At 39.8% G+C, this 19,179-nt stretch overlaps 1 pseudogene; it reads right to left on the reverse strand.

The window, feature by feature from the left end:
* Positions 1-578: 578 nt before the first annotated feature.
* On the reverse strand, positions 579-1,319 carry LOC101561808 (annotated as a pseudogene).
* Between the last annotated feature and the right edge of the window lie 17,860 nt (positions 1,320-19,179).

Consider the following 19,179-nt stretch of genomic DNA (forward strand, 5'->3'; position numbering starts at 1 on the left):
TATATTAAAAGATGGCACAGTAGACAGGACTGCAGTCCTAGAAATGCAGGCCCCTAACAAGCACCATTATGATAAACCCCTTCTTTAGAAAGGTATCATTTCTATCACTGTTAACACAGGCTAAGTTATATTTTATGCCACCTTCAAGTAGTAGTTGAGGCAGTAGAATGCAGAGACATCACAGTGAGTCCCACTTAAGACAAATAATTGTAAGCAGACCAGCACTTCCGCAAACTGTTTCCTTTTTCTGGTTGCCAGTTAAATATAGTTTTAATCCATAGCTTAACAATGAAGGGCCATACACTGAAGTCAACACATATATCCCTAGCATTTCAGTCTAAGATTGCCCATGTATACAACTGAAGTCAATTACAAGGCATGGCCTCACAGACACCAGGGGTAGGTAATTTTCACAGGCATGAAACTTCATCTTGTACAAGTCATCATACATACAGAGCAAAGTTGGAGCTTTTGTATTTGTGTTTATTCTTCATTTAACTTCTAACACACTACCATAATTGAATATTGAAACAAAATCCATGGTCAGTAGTGAGTATATGGTGATTCTAGTCCTTCGCTCACTCACTACTGCACACCACGTACCAGCAGTGAGCAGTATTCACTGGCCCCCACTCAGAGGTCTGACATTGAACACCACCTCTAGGATGACGTTCGTCATCCTCACAGGCTTCTCCATTATAATGGTGTCGTCTTTCCTGATTTGGATCAAAGTCCACCAGTTCTACCTGACCTATTTCACTGGTCTCTTCTAATTCCTTCCTTTCAGGCAAGAGTTTTTCAGCAAGGAGAGTTTATCAGGTGAGAGAAAGCCATTTTCAGCAAAGTTTACCTTAAATTTGATGATTAGATGACTTTTCATATGGTCTCCAATATGCCTTCATTTAGCACACACTTGATGTCTCCATGCTTGACAATTTGACTTGGATGAGAGGAGATGACTATCTATTGGTTGTCAAGAGTGGACATTGGCTTTTGGAAGCCACACAGTGCTTCAACTAGCTGTACATCTATACACATGAAAAGATCTCATCTCAAACAGCATGGTCCTTCTGATCTAACACATTGATAATATCTCCTGGCTCTAGCCCTGGTTCTTGGTCTCCTTCACCATGGAACATTATCTTCTGGCCATCTTTCATGCCCTTGTCAATATGAACTTCTAGAATCTTCTTTTCTCTATCTTCTTTCCATTGCAGCTTTTCAGGGCTGATGCATTCTCCATGGCCTTGGCACTCCATGCACACAGACTGAATTTGCTGAACCATTCCAGGTCCTATCTGATGAATTCTTAGTTGCATTCCAGTAACTCAGCAGTTGGGACGGCACTCCACAGCTCCTTTCTTACCACCTCAGCCTTCACATTTATCAAAAATCACATTCTTTTGCAGGGCCAATTTCCTTGTGGCACCATTATCTAAACCTTCTAAGGCAACTGAGAGCTGATGCACCACACTTTTACCTCTCCTTTCTCTCTGCATTTTCTCCTCCTCCTCCAAAAAACATACTGAAGATATCCATGGGGGATCCAAAACCTCCGCCTGCTCCACCCTCCTTAATTGCCTGTTCTCCTCCTTTGTCATACAATTCCCTTCTCTTGACATCAGAGAAAACTTCATAAACTTGAGAAATCTGTTTAAGCTTTTCACCTTCATTTGGATTCATATCAGGATGGTACTTCAAAACCAGATTCCTATAAGCCTGTTTTAGTTCTTGGGTAGCAAAGGATTTGACCCCAAAACATTGTAATAAGTTGTTTCTTTCACCACTTTCTACAGGTGATAAGCAGGCTGGGCCACGGTGGGGTAGGCAGGAAGGAGCATGTAGGCTTGAGCCACGGTGGGGTAGGCAGGAAGGAGCGTGTAGCCTTGTGCAGGTCCAGCTGCTGCTGCTCCTCCACCTCTCAGCATGTTCTCAAAAGTTCCCTAAACCTACAGATTTTATCAGCTACTTTAATTTCCATATTTACCTGTCATTAGATTAAACCAATATATATGAACAAGGTATTTGGGGTTCACAATATTTATGGTAAAAGAACATTTAATGTAAATTTATTTGAATAAGTCATTACTTCATTGAGTAGACATTTAAGAACTGAGAAGTACAAGGTCCTATGCCTGACCTTATTATGTACATACCAAGTTACACTAACTGTACAGAAACCTGCACTGAATGTACCTCTGTGCTAATCACAGAATACAAAACGATGCACACTTTCAAGTTACGCATTTGTTCAGCCATGAGGCTATTCTCATTGTACCCCAGGTGCTCTCTGCTATAGTCCTCAAGATGGCCCATTTGCATTCATTGGTTTGGTGTTTCCTGTCATGCTTTGGTCAGATTTCTGATTCTCCAAGTTGAGTCTTACTGGCTGTCATGTATTGTGTGTAGCTGTTCCCCCAAAGCCTCGGAAGTCACTGGTGCAGGTTTCTAGAGTTTGTGATTAATCCTTGATCCAATGCTGGGATTATGGGCATGAGTGCTACACCCACGCCAGGGCAGACAGCCTGCATGCAATATAAGCAGGGGAGAGAGGCTGGCTAGCTGCCACCGCTGCTGCTCTTCTTTTGGCTCTTTGCTATCTTCCTTCACCATGAACGGCTACCCTCTGGCTCTGCCTTGAGCCAGCCGAGTACGGACTGAAAACCTCCACAAACTGTGAGCTAAATAAACCTTTCCTGCCTTAATTTTGGCTGTTGGGTATTTTGTCCCAGCAATGAGAGAAAAATAACTGAGACACTGGCCTATACAGATTTTAAAAAAGAGCTCTCAGATTCCTGAAGCCATTAAATGTTCAGAGGTATCTTTATATTCCAACAATGTTTGCTTAGTCACTGCTGTTCTTGCCAGATTGTATTTTCCCAGACTTCTCTGGCATCTTAGAACAATGAGATATTTCAAACAAATCGTCCAGAAATACATTTAAATTTTAAAATTCGTGGAAGGCAGTCTTTGTTTATTTTAGCCATTATTATGAAACAGTTTTAAAATCTATTTCTTTCTTTCTTAAAGAATATATATACATAAGTTTTTCCTTGCTGACTCAGCCTACTATGAACTTGAGTTTCTGTTTCAGACTTTATAATATAACATACTTTCTTTCACATCCTCAGCTGTCATTTTTTGCTATCTCTATTTATCCACTGTCTTTTCATCTTGCTGACTTTATATATAATTTAAGTTAGGAAAACTTTCCCAAAGTTTGTGAATTTAAAGACATTCAAAGTAAAGATAGCTCTGGATTAAATAACTACTTTTTGGGAGTCAGAAAATATAGTAGTAATGGAAAACAATTTTATAGTGCTAGATACCCCAGGGAGTAATTACGTCTAACCTTTGAGTAAATTAAAATTTATATTTGGAAAGGAATTAGTACCTTATAATCTACTCTGGGAGTAAAATGCCTATCCATATGAACTAAGAAATATATCACCAATTTCCTCCATTTATCCTATCCTTAGATAGGCAAATATTGAGATCCCACTGTCAATCAATAGGGTCACCACAGAGGATTCCCCAAAAGGGAGAGAAATCTAAACTTACTTCATGTTGGGAAAAAGTTTCAAACTCATTGACTTCTCACACACACACACACACACACACACACACGCACATGCACACACACACACAGACTTTTCAAGACACATCAGTGAGAGAGAGGCACAAGCAGCTTCATTAGGCAGGGTTTTATAAGTACACACTGAAAAGGGCCAGCCAAATAGTGGATTAAAGCCCCTCCAAGCAGGCTCAGGGGCTGGGGTGGGATCCTTGGACCTGCCATGCTGGCCCAGCCCCCAGGGTGCGCTGAAAGGGCAATTGAGACTGGGCATGGTGGAGCAAGGCTATAATGCCAGCACTTGAGGGGCTGTAAACTGGCGAATCACTAAGGGACAAATCTAATAGTGAGACCCGGAACACCCTGTAGACCCTTCCCTAAAATACAGAAAAAAATAATAAGTGCACAATGAAAGAGACTAGAGTCGACATCCCAAACAGAAAGAGGTGCCTTGTGGCCAGGAGTTGAGGATGCTATGGGCATTTTTCATTGGAAATCCAAGGAGAGAGTTTAAATAACAAATGAAAGGAAGAGCCTCCTACTACAGTGACAGCGATGGCCCAAAAGACCGTTGTACAGGAAAAAGAGGTGGACTGCTCCAAAGCAGTCACCCCATTCTGTGAGTGAGCAGCACAATATATGGGTGGAAAGCATGAATGTAGACTTAGGAATCTTTAAGAACTTCAGGAAAAAAAATATTTCTGAGAATTTTTGGAAGGAAAAGAGACTGGAATAATTTTATTCCCTGATGCTATAGTTTTTCTTAAAAGTACAGTTTTAAAATCTTGACTTCCTTTATCTTCTTTCTGCCAATACTTATTTCTTGGGCTGGGGAGATAGCTCAGTAGAATAAGTGCTTGCCTGGCAAACGCAAGGGCCTGAGTTCAATCCCCAGTTCTGCCACAAAAAAAAAGAAAAAATATATATATATATATAATTTTTTTAGTGCAAGTATTGTGTTTAGGGTGCGTGATCATTCCACTTCCATCCATCTGAACCTGGATGGAATGGAACTTGGGCAACAAGCCAGGATCAATCACGATTCTCTTATCCAAAGAGAAGCAGATTAAAAATAACAAATACCCTCCAAATTTCTAGCTTCCAGGCCAGAGCACATGAATGTTACATTTCATGTTAAGTTCAACAGTAACCATTTTCCTTCTTGAATTTCATTAATAGTTCATGTATAGGGACAGCATGTCACATATCTCATTAAAGGAGGGTGAATTATGGAGAATCATGCACACTGGCTGCCCCCTCAGGTGGCAAGTGTCTTGTCAATCTTTTCTGCCAGCCATAACCTGAGAGTTTCAATGAAAGGCATCTAGTCTGGGTGCACAACTTTTAAATTGGAGAGCTTGAATTACCTTCTTTCTCCCTATTCACCTGGCACTCCCACACCTCTTTTATTCCTATTCACACCACCCTTTTTGTTTCTGCTAGAACATATCCACCCTACCTGAGCACACCTTCCCCATTAACTTCAATCAATGTACTGTTCGGTGTTTGTCTTTCCTTTCATTGTTTACCATTGGATGCATTCTTGCAATTCTTTGTTTAACATGCATAAGAATCTGGACTCTGTCACAGGGATCCAACTCACACATCATTCGTGGTCAGCCCAGGCAGGAATCAACAACCAGAAAAAATACCCCAGCCAGGAAGGAAGGTAAGCCCCATTTGGGGGAAGATTTCCTTCTATTGTTCCTCCCTACCAGTTACAAAAGACATGTGGTATGGGCACAAGACAGACAATTCATCACCAATTCACTGCAGTGAAGTCTCCAAGGGGAGAGGAAGAGAACTGCCCAGCTGTGGGCCAAAGAGCTTTGAACTTCAGTTGGGGTGCAAGGGCTCCCGTGCAGCCACTGGGGCTTATGTATTTGCACAGCATGTTGCCCTTGCTTTTTGAAGGATGAAGACTCCTTGTCAGTGGCTGGGACTTCCTTTGTCTCCTCAGAGATGGAGCTGAGCCGAGCCACTTGGTGGCTGGCAAGCACCACAGCTTATGCAGGCTCTCAGCTCCCAGATCTGCTGATATCCAGAGACCTCACTCCAAGCCAGGGACTCCACCCTGCACACTGGGTCAGGATGCCTTGACCGGGGAGGATTTCCCAGGCTGTTTTCTTGACCCTTCTTTTTTTTTTTTTATTTTTTTATTTGTGTGTGTGTGTGTGTGTGTGTGTGTATGCGTGTGTGTGGCCAGCTCAGCCCACCAGGGGGCGGGGCTGGCTGGCATGTGGTGCTGGGGGATTGAACCGTGGTCTGTTTGCTTTGCTAAGCTTGTTTAAAGTAGGTGCTTTAGACCACTGAGCCATCCCTCCAGCCCCTTCTTGACCCTTCTGTTGGAACTGAGATGTGTGCAGTTGGTGCAGCTGTTGTCACAGATTCATTCTGTGGGACTCTTAGGAGTATTCCTGCACTGGATAATTTTTGCATCTGCTTGAGTAGTATCCAAAGGGTTTATGGTACCCAGTAGTGTCCGTGGGCTCCCACTAACATGGTACTCATCTGAGGATTGTTTTCCCTTGTGTCTGCTCTCTGGGAGAGCAACCAGTCCTCTTATTGTTACTACTTCCCCCCTCAGGGTTTTATTTGTGAAAAGCTTAAATTCTACAGCTTTCCTTCTGGTGCTGGTTGTTAGGGCTTGGGTCTATTTGACCACCAAAAGCCTCATGCATTTTTTGGGTTGGTGTCTAGAGTTGATGGTTAATCCTTGATCCAATGCTGGGATTATTGGTGTGAATACTGCACCCACGCTGGGGTGGATAATCTGCATAAACTGTGAGGAGCAGAGAGAGGCTTGTGAGCTACCACAGCTGCTCCTTTTCCCTTCGCTTATTTTTGTCTTGTGCAGCCAGAACAGCCTTCCTCTGCCATGTGCCACTCTGCCTTGGAGCCAGCCAAGTATGGACTGAAACCTCCACTCACTGTGAACTAAATAAACCCTTCCTTCCTTAATTTGAGTATCGGGTATTTTGTCCCAGCAATGGGACACAAGAAACTAAGACACTGATTGACTAGGAAATACAAAGACTTTGAGGGTAGAGGGCTAGCTTATTGTTCCACAGAGGGAATTGGGGAGGAAAAGTATGCCTTTTGTGATTTAAATGTGTGCACAGATTAAGGGCAGAGTGGTGAGAGGTCAGCTTCCGCCTTCTCACCTTTCCTTCTGCTTTGTCCTAGAGGTGTCCCTTCCTGGAGTTACTTCTCTAATACTATACCTCTTTCTCTTTCCATCCTACTTGGTTCTGTTATTATCACAAAACTTGGGCCTCAAGTTTGTATCTCTATCTAAAAGAGTGTAGAACCTGTGGTTGATAAGTGAATTTTCATTGTGAAGCTTTCTTTTGCCTGTCTTTTCATTGTGCAGTTTTCATTTGTGGGAAATCTTGTTTCTTTTTCTGATATGAGACAGAAAAAATACAGGGAATTTGGGAGCAGAGGAAGGGGCTAGGGAGGTATGAGGTTACTATACAAGGAGGTATGAGGTTACTCAGAATTTAAAAGCTAGCTCCTTCTTGGACTGCTATCAGCAATGGATGAAACCAAGCTATTTTTTTCCCCTAGAGATGTGTCCTGTCCCCTGTTCTTTGACTGCCACCTACCGGCAGGCGGAGGGCCATTTGCTAAATCGCTCAACCTGTCAGCCAGGGGCCCAAGAGGCATTCATGCAGGATGATTACCAGGTTTTACAGAGAACTTCAATGGCAACGTGCTTATTATATCTTTATAAACGGGCATACTGTGGCATTAAGTGGTTTCTTAACTGGTTAGAGGTATTCAACCAGAAGGATATCCCAGTTCTGGACTTGCCATCGAGAGGATGTGCTATGGCCTTCCAGGAAGTGGCGTTGGTACCTGCACAAGGCCAGAGTGAAGGTCAGTTTATCTTAGAACAGTACATAGTTAGCCAATGAGCACAAGATGTTAGGAGAAAGCCACAGAAACTCCAAAAGACCCCAAGCTGGGATAGGGCAATTAGTTGGTGTTGCTTACTTAACTCATAGTTATGGTGACACAGTAGAGAAAGTAGGAACAGAACAAGGAAAAACTGTAGGCTACAGCCATGCCTTTTCTAGTAGATAAAGCTCATAACATAGCCTGAAGCACCAGGATCAAGGTAATTCACAGAGTGAAGCAAGCCAGAATGCTTCAGTGCCAGCAATCAGGGCAGTGGGCAAAAGCCTCCAAGGCCATGTAGTCCACGGAGCCTGTCAGAACATGGAGAGGGATCCTTGGCTCTTGAGGAGGGACTGCTCTCATTCCTGGGTGAGGGGAGGATGAGGTCATCAGTCACCAAGGCTGCCAAGGGAGAATGCTCAGAGGCCACATGCTGGAACCCACGGTGGCCTCCAGGGCTCCCACACAGGAACAGCCCCTTCATCTTGTAGAGGACTCACCTGACTCCAGATGTAGTGGGCAGATTGTTTCATTTCCAATACTGGAGCACGTTGCTAAATTTGAATCTATTGGAGTGAGCTTTCATCCCATTCCTAAAATGTAGGCTTCGAAGGAGTAATCAATCAACTTTCTATTCCTTATTCTGAACTAGCAGTTGAAGATTTCCTTCTACAAACTGCCTTCATGGTGCTACTGGGAGGCCTCAAGTCTTTCATTAGAAGATATGTGTTCTTCCAACTCAGAACCATCGCATTCAGACCCTTAACAGTCCATGACCTAGTTCCCAGAGGCCAGGCTAAATTGATTTTACTGGCCCAGAGTTCTTGCCCAAGAGTTGAACCCCAAGGCTTGTATGATGGCACCTCTCAGAAGGCTGCAAAGGCCTCTCCACTATTCATTCAGCTGATGAACTCTAATCAATATTCTCACAAAATACAGTATTAACTTAAGAAAAAAAGCTAGACAGGCCCTAAACACTATTATTATTATTATTATTATTACTATTAATTTGGTACCATGTCTCACTATACAGCTTAGACTCATAGTGATCCTCCTGTTTTCACTCTCTCCATTGCTGAGATTACAGACATGCGTCACCATATCAGGATACTGTCACCTGCTCGGGCCTTAAGGAGGGGTCAGTGTGGCATGTGGTGCTGGGGATTGAACCTGGTCCCTGTACTTGCTTAAGTAGGTGCTGCTTAGTCTACTAAGCTATCTTGCTGGCCCTAAACTCCATTACTGATAAAGTTGTGGTTACAGGGTCTCTGCTTCATGTCAGTTCCACCTTAACACACCCATCTTCCTGACAGTGAAGTCATCGGGAGAACATAGCCTAGTACAGTGGCTCAGAGCTATCAAGGAGTGGTAACTATTCAGCAGACCCATGCACTCTCCACATACAGATCACAGGAGACACCAAGTGGTTCTTTGTCCTTGATCTCAAAGCTAAACTTCTTTTCTATCCTTAATGATGCCTAGCTCCCAATAATTCTTTGCCTTTGAGTAGGAGGACCCCTAAACAGGACTTTGACAACAGTATGCTTGGATCATCCTGCCTCAGGGTTTTAAAGATAACACCCATTTATTTGTGTAGGCTTTAACTAAAGGTCTAAGAGACTTAAAATCTAAAAGGAGTGGCCTATTACAGTGTGCAAATGACCTCATCAGTAGCCTCACCAAGAAATTATCTGATAGAAACATCCCTAAGAGGCTCAATTTTCAAGCAAAACAGGGTTACAAAGTATCCCAACATCAGGCTCACAAACGTCAAGAAAAATTGATCTGGTATCTGAGGAAAGAAACAGTTATCCTCAAGAACAGCAAAAGCTTCTCAGTTGGGTCTTCCAGAGTCTAAATCTCGTCTGAGGGGCTTCTTGGGAACAGCAGGCTTCTGTTTCTGTCATACATCAATGCACTCTTTTAGAGTATCAATCAAGCCTTTATATGAAACAATTTGAAGACAAGAAAGTGAACCCCTAAAATGGACCACCGTCACCCCACAGACCTGCCAAGAGGGCTGCATGCAGGTGTTTTTCTTTTTCTGTTGGAAAAATGGGGTAGCCACTGGAGTGCTGACATTGTCTAGGTCAGGAAAACCAAACCGTTGCTTACTTTTTCCAGAGAGGAGATGAGGTAACACACGTTTGATCTAGCAGTTAATAAACAATAGCCCCTATGGCACTCTTAGACAAAAGCTCTCTTTGTTCACACTTGGATTAGGCTCTGTTAGAATTCAGGGACATTTGTACATAGCTGGAGAAAGGATATCTAAATATCAGGCCACCCTTACTGGAAGTCCAGATGGCTGTCTTCAGTCTCGCAACATCTTAGACCAGTTGTCCCCATCCATCTAACAAGCAGGTGGAACATGAATGTGGTCAAACCATAGCCTAGAACTATATCAACCACCCAAATCTGAAGGACCAGCCACTGACAGGAAACGTACAACGTAGTTCACTAAGAGCAGCAATTTTATAAAGAACACTATGAAGAGGAGGGCTGGTTATGCTACAGTAATTTCAACCTGGGTCACTTAAAGAAGAAGACAGAATGTGCTGCCTTCACTTGGGCTCTTCAATTTGCCCTGGAAAAAGGGTCACATGTGCATGCAGTCATCTGGAAAGATACAGGATGGCTGACTTTTCCTCAGGTGCTAATAAAACATGGACCAAGGGTCCTTAATCTCCTTGAGGGGTAAACTCCCAACTGAGGTCGCAGTTATTGTTTGCCAGGAACATCAAGGCTTCCTAGGCTTTTTCTCCCAGGTTAACTCTGAGACAGACTCCATTACCCGGCAGGCTACTTTCCAAAATAATCCCCACGCATCAGCAGCTCTTTACATGGTCCTGCTTCATGATTTTTACTTAGAGCCAGAATGCTGTGTAACAGAGCATCAAGCAACTTGTGGTTGGTCCTAAAAAACCAACAGATAGGTAGCAGATAGGTGTGTCAATGCTTATATATTTTGGTTTTTGTTTCATAGGTTTTTGACAGGAGGCTGTCACCACTGTGCAGCAGGAAGTAGCCAAGGAAGATGGACACTTCTCTTTCTGTACCCCACAAAGATTTGTGTGGAGCTGGGCCTTTCTGGGAAATAGTAAAGGCAGTACATCTGGGCTATTGGGCCAATCCCTCCATCCATCTGAATGTGCATACAACACCCCTGTGCCAATTCTGCTTCTGTTGTCCTAAAAGAAGCAGAAATAAAACCAACAAATACCCAGGAAATCTCTCTAATTCCAGGCTTGAGCACGTGCATGGTAGAGCCCACGGTATGACCGAGAGTGATCGTCTCCTCACTTGAACTTCATTAGTAGCTCACACATAGTGGCCACGAGACATACATGCAATAAAATAGTATGAGTTGTGAGGACATTATGCACACAGGATGCTCCTGAGATAACTCAACCTTGTCAATTATTTCCTTCAATCAAAGCCAAAAAAGAACTAATGAGAAAGAGTCAAAGAACATTTTTAAAATACAAAAGCCTGTTTTCTCTTATTCCTTTCTGCTCCCTTGCCATCTTGGCAGAATTTTCGCCTTCCATGCCATCCTTTGTTGGTTGTGGCAGGAGCCCGTATCCCTGAGCACACTTTTCCCATCACCTCTGATAAAGCTGCTTTTCCTTTTATGGTCAGATGCATATCTCATGAACCCAACACCCATTATATCTCAACCTTACTACTCTTATGTACCCGAGTCTTTGTAAAGCATAACAGAATGTTTTAAAGTTTTGATATGTTAACAGGGATTTCTCACTCTACAACTCATAGCTGAGGAGGTAGGTAGCAGATAGGTGTGTCAATGCTTATATATTTTGGTTTTTGTTTCATGTTAAATGTCAACATGAGCACTTGGTTATAGAAAAAAATCAAAAAAAAACTGGTCACCTTAGGGACTGTTAACAACAGGTTCATGATAATAACAAAATAAAATATAGGAAATAAAGTTCATGAAGAGTTTTGGTCGAAAAAAAAAAAACCAAAAGAAAAAAAAAATGGGTCCAGGGAGATGGCTCAGTGGAATAAGTGCTTCCCTGGCAAGCACAAGGGCCTGAGTTCAATCCCCGGTTCTGAAAAAAAAAAAAAGAGTTTTGGTCGAACACACGAAGAATTTGAGGCCAAGACATGAAGATTCGATTTTTACCTGTCATTAATAGGCTTTAATGAAAGACTTTGCAAGGTCATATTGCATCCTACAAATTCTGAAGATAATGTATCAATCGAAATATTATTTAATTAAATATTATTTAATGAATATAGAGTATATATGATACATAAACTTCAACTGAAAGTGAAAAATATTAATGTTCATTCTTTTAATCATTGATTACTGTTTTAGAAAATACAACTTACCTCTATGCAGTATGATTCTTTTCTGCCAGGAACCAACATGAGAAACCTTAAATAGCTGCTGGCAGTGTTTCTGAAAATCGCTAAAAAAGGCAGGCATCCAGAAAATGCATGTCTTTTTTGATTTCTGTAAGTCTCAGGTAGGTGGTAATTTCATATTATTTCTCAGAAAAACCTGCTAAAAGTGTTTATGAACTTGCCATATGGTATTTAAAACCTCAAGTCAAAGTGGTATTAGAAATTGCACAGACAAAACCAGAACATGCTGGTTAATGTTGTTCTCCATTCTGAGACCACGGAGATCTCTTTGTGTGCCAAAAACTGAAGCCAAAGTATCTTAATATTTGACTCAGCTTATACTTTTAATCAACTGTAGGAACCAAAAGTTCGTAAAAGCCTGTTGTTTTTTTTTTTCCTCACACAAGCAATACACACTGAAATATTTTTTTCCAAATCTAATCCATACTAGAATGCTTCCAAGCTAATTTATGTGGAGCAATGTATATTCATGTGCCTCATTATCTTCGCTGATTATTTGCAGGTGTCAGTGAATGAGAAGCCAGGGAATTGGTCCATTGGTTTATAATAAATATTGAAATGACTTGTAAAAGGTATCATAAATGTGCCACATGATTTTTGAAAAGGAAAATATAAATATTTGTATGATTCTCTAAAATTGTCTTTATACAACAAAAATTATACATGCAAAAACCACAGAACCTGTTCTCAGCATTGGATAAAAGAAATCTGCAATGGATGATAGTATAAGATTATGGGGATTCACTTTCTTCCCTCATGAATAGAAAATGCATTTACATTATGTCATATGAAATTATTGAACAGCTGCTTGGAAAGAGAGAAAAACAAGAACACTAGCCTGCCAATGAGATGCCATGCCGACATGAGATTAGATGCATAGAGTAAATAGAAATGGCATTCAGTAAAGGTGATAAGCAATCAAGTAAAGACCAAAGTGAGATGCTCTGACCTTATATTTAGCATCCGTGCCAAATTAGCATAGCTGTGCAGTGTACTAGAAAATTAAGTGGAAAAAAAGGACAAAGTAAGTGTAAAATCAAAGCAGAAGTTGTACATGCTTGGAATATCTAAAATAATTACGCTCTATTTCATGTCTAGAGGGCTACACTATGGTCAGCTCGTGTTTTTCGTAGGGAGCCACAGGTTCAAAAGGAAATACTATGAGCTTGACCTGTACTAATTAAACAGAAGCAGTTTACTCTCTCCGGGTCTTGCCCTAGATGAGTCTGAGTGCTCTCAGGGTAAAGAGGTGAAACAGAGAGAGGGAAACAAAGGGCCTTTGAGTCGCTCGTCCGGCTCTTCTCATTTTCCTTCCTGCTCAGCCACAGTTCATTAACTCAGCAAGTTTTATTTCCACATACCACAAGAGACCAGCAGACCCAGTTCAACATGCGTGGACTCTTGTGATTGTCCAGATAGAGGCAAAGATAGAAAAACACTGAAAGAAATCAGTGTTCTGCACTCTATTACTTGACTAGGATGCTAATCATTTCTTAAGAGCAGATAAATGAATTTGCTGCATACCCTGAAGCTTTCTGAAGTAAGTTATTTGAGCACAAGTAATTGATTCCGAGAGAGGCAAGGAACAAGATTCATTCAATTTGTCATTTAGTCTCAACTTAAAAAAAAAAAAAAAAAAAAAAGCTAGCCAGACAGGTGAAAGAAAATCAAGATCTTTTTTCTTATCAAATATTAGACCACACATTCAATGATAGGTGATGATATATACTGTCTCAAAAGAATCAGGGCCTTCTAACACACACACACACACACACACACACACACACACACACACACACACACACAGAGCAAGATGAGTTAGAAACCCCATAGCAGACTACCACCTGCTCTCTTGCAGCTGGTTCTGCAAAAAATCCATAATGACTTCACCTTCCCCAAGTGTTTATATATAATGAAGTCTGCAAAGAGCTGCCTATGAGCACAAGCTGATTCTCTCTACCTGTATCATTGTTTAAGGAAAACATGAGCTAATCATAGTCAGTTATGCTTAATGGGGGTCAGAGGAAAGATTTACATTTGGAAAGAAAATGAGACATCCTGGAGCCCAATTTGTGAGAGGTTCGCATCGTGGGTGCCTGGCAGCGTCCAACTCTCCACAGCCTTCACTTTTATTCCTGCTGCAGTTGCTTCTTTACACGAATTTTAAGTGAGCTCAAAAGTGAAAGGAAACAAATGCAGATGCCCTCTCCGCAATCTAGCATCATTTATTTTGTCACAACGAATCTTGTAATTGTCATGAGCAGAAAATACTGCAAAACTGAATGCCTTTTGTTTCCTTATATCTTTTCTAGAAGTTGATATTTCTTTGCAGACTTTCATTTCTTATTAAGTGGACAGAAACCTAATTTTTACTTTACTTCCCCTTCTATACAAATTTTGGGAAATTTTGTCTGCTAATGGACCCTGATTTTCCAGCAGTCCTTCTTAGTAGACAAAGGCCTTCTGTGGTACTGTGGACCCCTGACAATGGAAATGATGCTGGGTCATTGTCTTTTACTTCTGGGAAGGCACTGGATGGATCAGCAGGGCCCCACATCCTGCCCCTGTCGTGGCCTAGAAGGTTCTCTTTAGGTAACTAGCTGGCGATAACATCTCTCTCGTGTTTGACTGGAGAACACAAAGATAAGGGGACAAAGCATAGAGAAGAATGAATCAAGAAAGAAGGAAAAGGTAAGTGGACTTCTGAAAAAGCAGTGGCAAGTAGAAAGAAGGAGAGAAATGGGAACAGCACTTTCAGGAGATGCCTCGAATTTTAGTGACTTTTGTTATATTTGAGACAAGGAATAAAACTGGGTAGTAAACCATCTTTTTTCTAAAACATACGCAGGAAGAGTCTACTTCTTTCATGAACAAGACATAGGTAAGTCAGAAATCGACCCACAAGTTCTGAAACTGAAAATAATGTTGCTTTACTTTTTAGTGCTTGCCCTTTATCAAGTGCTGCAAAGAAGTCACGCTAAAATTTGAGTGCATTGAGAGGGCACTGAAAGTCCTAAGAGTACTTGTTCTCTGTGTTCCAAGTTTATATGTTACTGAATTACGGAATGCTAAATATATCAGTAATTGGTACAATTAGTCAAATATTTACTGAACAATTAATTATTAGATCAGAGAATTGGGTTAGTGTGAAAAGCAACATGGAAAAATAAGTGACAGAATTTCAGTCAGGTGGAGGAGAAATACATATCAAACATAACTACAATGCAATGATATATTTGAAAGCAAATATATGTTGAATTTTAGTGTATGTGGAAGAAGTAGTTGTTGGTGTGAAGGGGAATCTGACCAGAGGAAAAACAACTTCTATGAACATGGGAAACTTGTACAGTACATCACTTGGCAACAAGTAGTATTTCTGTAGCAAACTATAGGCTAATGGGAAAGTGATTTCTCTTTGGAGTTGTGATCACAGAATTAACATGGTATATTCTCTCATTTTTAGAAAAATAATTCATGATACAAACAGAAGGATTAAAGTACATTGAGATCTAACAGGAGTTTATAATAATGTCTCACTTACAACCAGGATACACTTCGAATCCCTATGTGTCTGAGAAGATATTCTGTGCAATATTTTCTTATACATAATAGAACATACCCCTTCGTACTACTTCCATTTCTACCACTTTTAACTTACCCACTCTCAGCTCTCATATAAAACTTGTCTCCAGACTTCGGGACTTTCCATCCTTTAACATATTCTCAGGCCGACCTAATAGCTCAGTGGATTAAAGCGCCTGCAAGCAGGCACAGGGGCTGGGGGTTTGATTCCCAGGCCTGCCATGCCAACCCAATCCCTGGGGCATGCTGAGACCAATGATTGAGACTGGGCGTGGTGGTGCATACCTGTAATCCCAACTCCTGTGAGACTGTAAACAGGCACATCACTATGAGTCCGATCTAGTAGGGAGACCCTGAACACCCTGTAGACTCTTCCCTAAAATATATATATATATATATATATATATATATATATTCTCAACACAACAGATTGATCTTGTTAGCACATAAATCAAATTATGCCATCATCCTTCAAAATCATCCCATGGTTCCCTGTCCCAGAGTTAAAATCTGCATCTATACAGTGGCCCTATGAAAAACCTGCTGTTTCTTTTGATTTTTTTAACCTATTTGATCATTTTCTAGCTTCTCACTCTACCTATATCTTTTTTTGTTTCTTTCTTTGTTTAATTAAATTCATTGAGAAACAAATAGCAATGAGACAGTTTCATAACTGTTTAGTAGGACATTTTCAATAATTAATTAATTGTATAACATGTAAGATACTGTCACATCTAAAACACAGTCCCGTTCCCCTTCCTAGGATGTTCTTCCCAGGTATCCAAAGAACTAGCTCTCATTTCCTTTGAATATTGCCCTAACATTCCCTATTAGGACTTTGCATGCCACCCAATCCAAAATCTCAACTCCTTGAGACATTTATACACTTTCTTCTTTTTATCTTTATCACTTATCCATATGCTGCTTATTTGTGTATTTCTGATTTCCCATATTTGTATCTTTGAAAGCAAGAGTATGTAACACTTTTCACTGTTGTACCCGAGATTTTAGAACAAAGACCAAAAAAAATAACTGAAGAAGTGATTGGACTCAAAAGACTGACCTATCATATTGTCTCCCAAATTAAGTTCCTTGATGCATTTTTCTACATATCCGGTCGAAGTCTCACCCAAAGAACATGAAAGTATGTGCAATATTTTATCTTTGCTTTGAGATGCATAGCCCAAATTAATGTATGAGTAACCAAAGGAAAAATCAATAAGTCATGACTTTTCTGAACCTATTCTTCCCACACGTTTGCGTGTGGCATTATACCTTAATCCAGACAACACCATACTAAGAGCCTATTATAATGCACAGTGATTTCTTTCACAATATTTGTGATACCCCATGCTCACAAAGAGGCAAAGATTTTGTTGCTTGAGAGCAGTTGTTTATGCTTGAAAAACTAAATTGATACTTTCTCTTGCTATCTTTGCCACATTGGACAGTTTTAGTTTTGAAGAAATGTTAAATAAAAATTACCAGAGTCAAAGACTTCCACTATTGTCATGTAGCATCGAACATGAAATTTCGGGAAACTTCATATGATAGAGAATCAGTACTATCTCTTTTCATTGACTATTCTTCACTTCCTTTACTCATCTTTATTTAATATTAAAGTTGATTCTCTGAGATATTTGTCGAGCATTAGCTGCTGCTGATACTTTAGAACTGGGAAGATGCTAATCAAAAAACTCGAAATCTTAGCTAGAGAAGACAGATTCAAGAGATCTATTGGGCAGTATAGTGACTACAGTTAAAATATACAGGTGAAAACTGTGAAGAGAGATTTAAATGCTCTCTTTTATTTTCTTCCTATGTAGGCCTAAGTTTTCTTTTTTTCTCTTACCTATTGACCATTTGTCTAGATGTAAAGAATATGTAACTACTCTTAATTCAATGTCAGTAATAGCCTAACTATAAAAAGATATTTTAAAATAACTATATATATTTTACTCACAATCCATGATTGCTTTTTCAACAATTATATAGAAGGATAATAACAGTGGGTCAAATGTATTATTTTATTAGTGTCAAACTCCCTAGGTTTGGAATCTGGCTTTGACAGTTATCAATTATAACTGTGCACTAGTAATTTTAACTCCCTATGTCTCCATTTCTTCATCTGTCAATCAGGTGGCTATAATATCTTGTAAGGGTTATTGAAGGTATTAAATAATTGAATCCAATATATATACGATCACAGCTGTCATTACCGTAATCATCTATGTGTGTAAGAGGCCTACTGTGATCAAGAGTTGATTAGAAGTTTGAAAATACCAATATCAACTGGAAAGAGGCATGATGATATACAGATGCAAGAGCTGGCACTTGAAGCTTAAGCAAACTAGACTTGTACTTTGGTCTGCCATTCCTTGTAATGTATTGAAAATTTTTAGTTTCAGTTTCTGCTAAGTGAATCTAAAAATAATGTTCATTTTATAGTATGTTAAATATAAAATCAGTAAATGTGGATATAATCTATCTATAACATTGTATTGTAAGGTCCTATACATAGCCTATTTTGCTCATCTTTAATTTTGTATGTCATCATCCACTTTGTTGGCAAAATTTTGTAAAGTTATTATGGAGGTTAAATAAGCTAACAAAATATTATATTAATCTTAACAAATTAAGATAGGCTTATAAATAGCAAGTCACACAAGAGGCTTGTTTCATTTCATTCAGTCTCTAATATTATCCCAAGTAAGAGACAGATAGATAGTAGATAGATAGATAGATAGATAGATAGATAGATAGATAGATAGATAAAAATTCATTCATTAGTAGAGATTATGAAGTTCTCTCAAAAGTGGTATAAAGATTTAAAGTCCCATTAAGTTTGTCTTTTCTCCTTAGGTAGGAGATTTTCATACTAATAGCAACACTTATGTAATATTATCAAATGCTTTGTATATCTATTGAAATGTTATATTTTTATTTTTGTTAATGGGGTAAATTCTGTTGATTTTTGTATAAAAAGGCAATTTACTGGCTTTCCACATTTTGAAGATTAAAAACCAGGCCCTAGGGGCCAGGGAGATGGCTCAGTGGAGTAAGGGCTTCACTGGCAAGCGCAAGGGCCTGAGTTCAATCCCCGGTTCCACAAAAAAATAAAAAAATAAAAACAAGCCCATGTATTTCATTACATAATTATCTAAAATCAGAATGGATCAAAGACCTAAATTAAAGCAAAAATTTCAAATCTTCTGGAAGATACAATAAGTGGAATTCTTAAAGGCATTAGGGTAGTCAAATACCTTATGTACAAAACCCCAATCACACATAAAATATCACAATAAAACAACAACTGGGATATCACTAAAATGCTTTTTCATAGCAAGGGAAACCAACAGCAGAGTAAACAGACAATGCACAGTGTGGGAAAAATGTTGCCAACTGTTCTTCAGACAAAGGACTACTATATAAAGTACATAAATATCTACAAACAAACAAAAAAACAGAACCTTCAAATTTGGAGACCTAATCCAAAAATGGGCATCTGAGGTAGATACTTCCCAGATGAAGTAGAAATGGTAAATAAATATATGACAAAAAATGTTCAACATCATTGGTCATTCAGGAAATTCAAATGAAAACCAAACTGAGATTCCATTCCACTCCAGAGAAGAGTGAATGTTATCAAGAAATCAACCAATAACAAATGTTGGTGGGGTTTTGGGGAAAAAAAAAGACTTCTCTACTTTTTTTTGGAAGTGTAG

The sequence above is a fragment of the Octodon degus genome, unplaced genomic scaffold (assembly GCF_000260255.1).
Source record: "Octodon degus isolate 3935 unplaced genomic scaffold, OctDeg1.0 scaffold00367, whole genome shotgun sequence".
NCBI lineage: Eukaryota > Metazoa > Chordata > Mammalia > Rodentia > Octodontidae > Octodon > Octodon degus.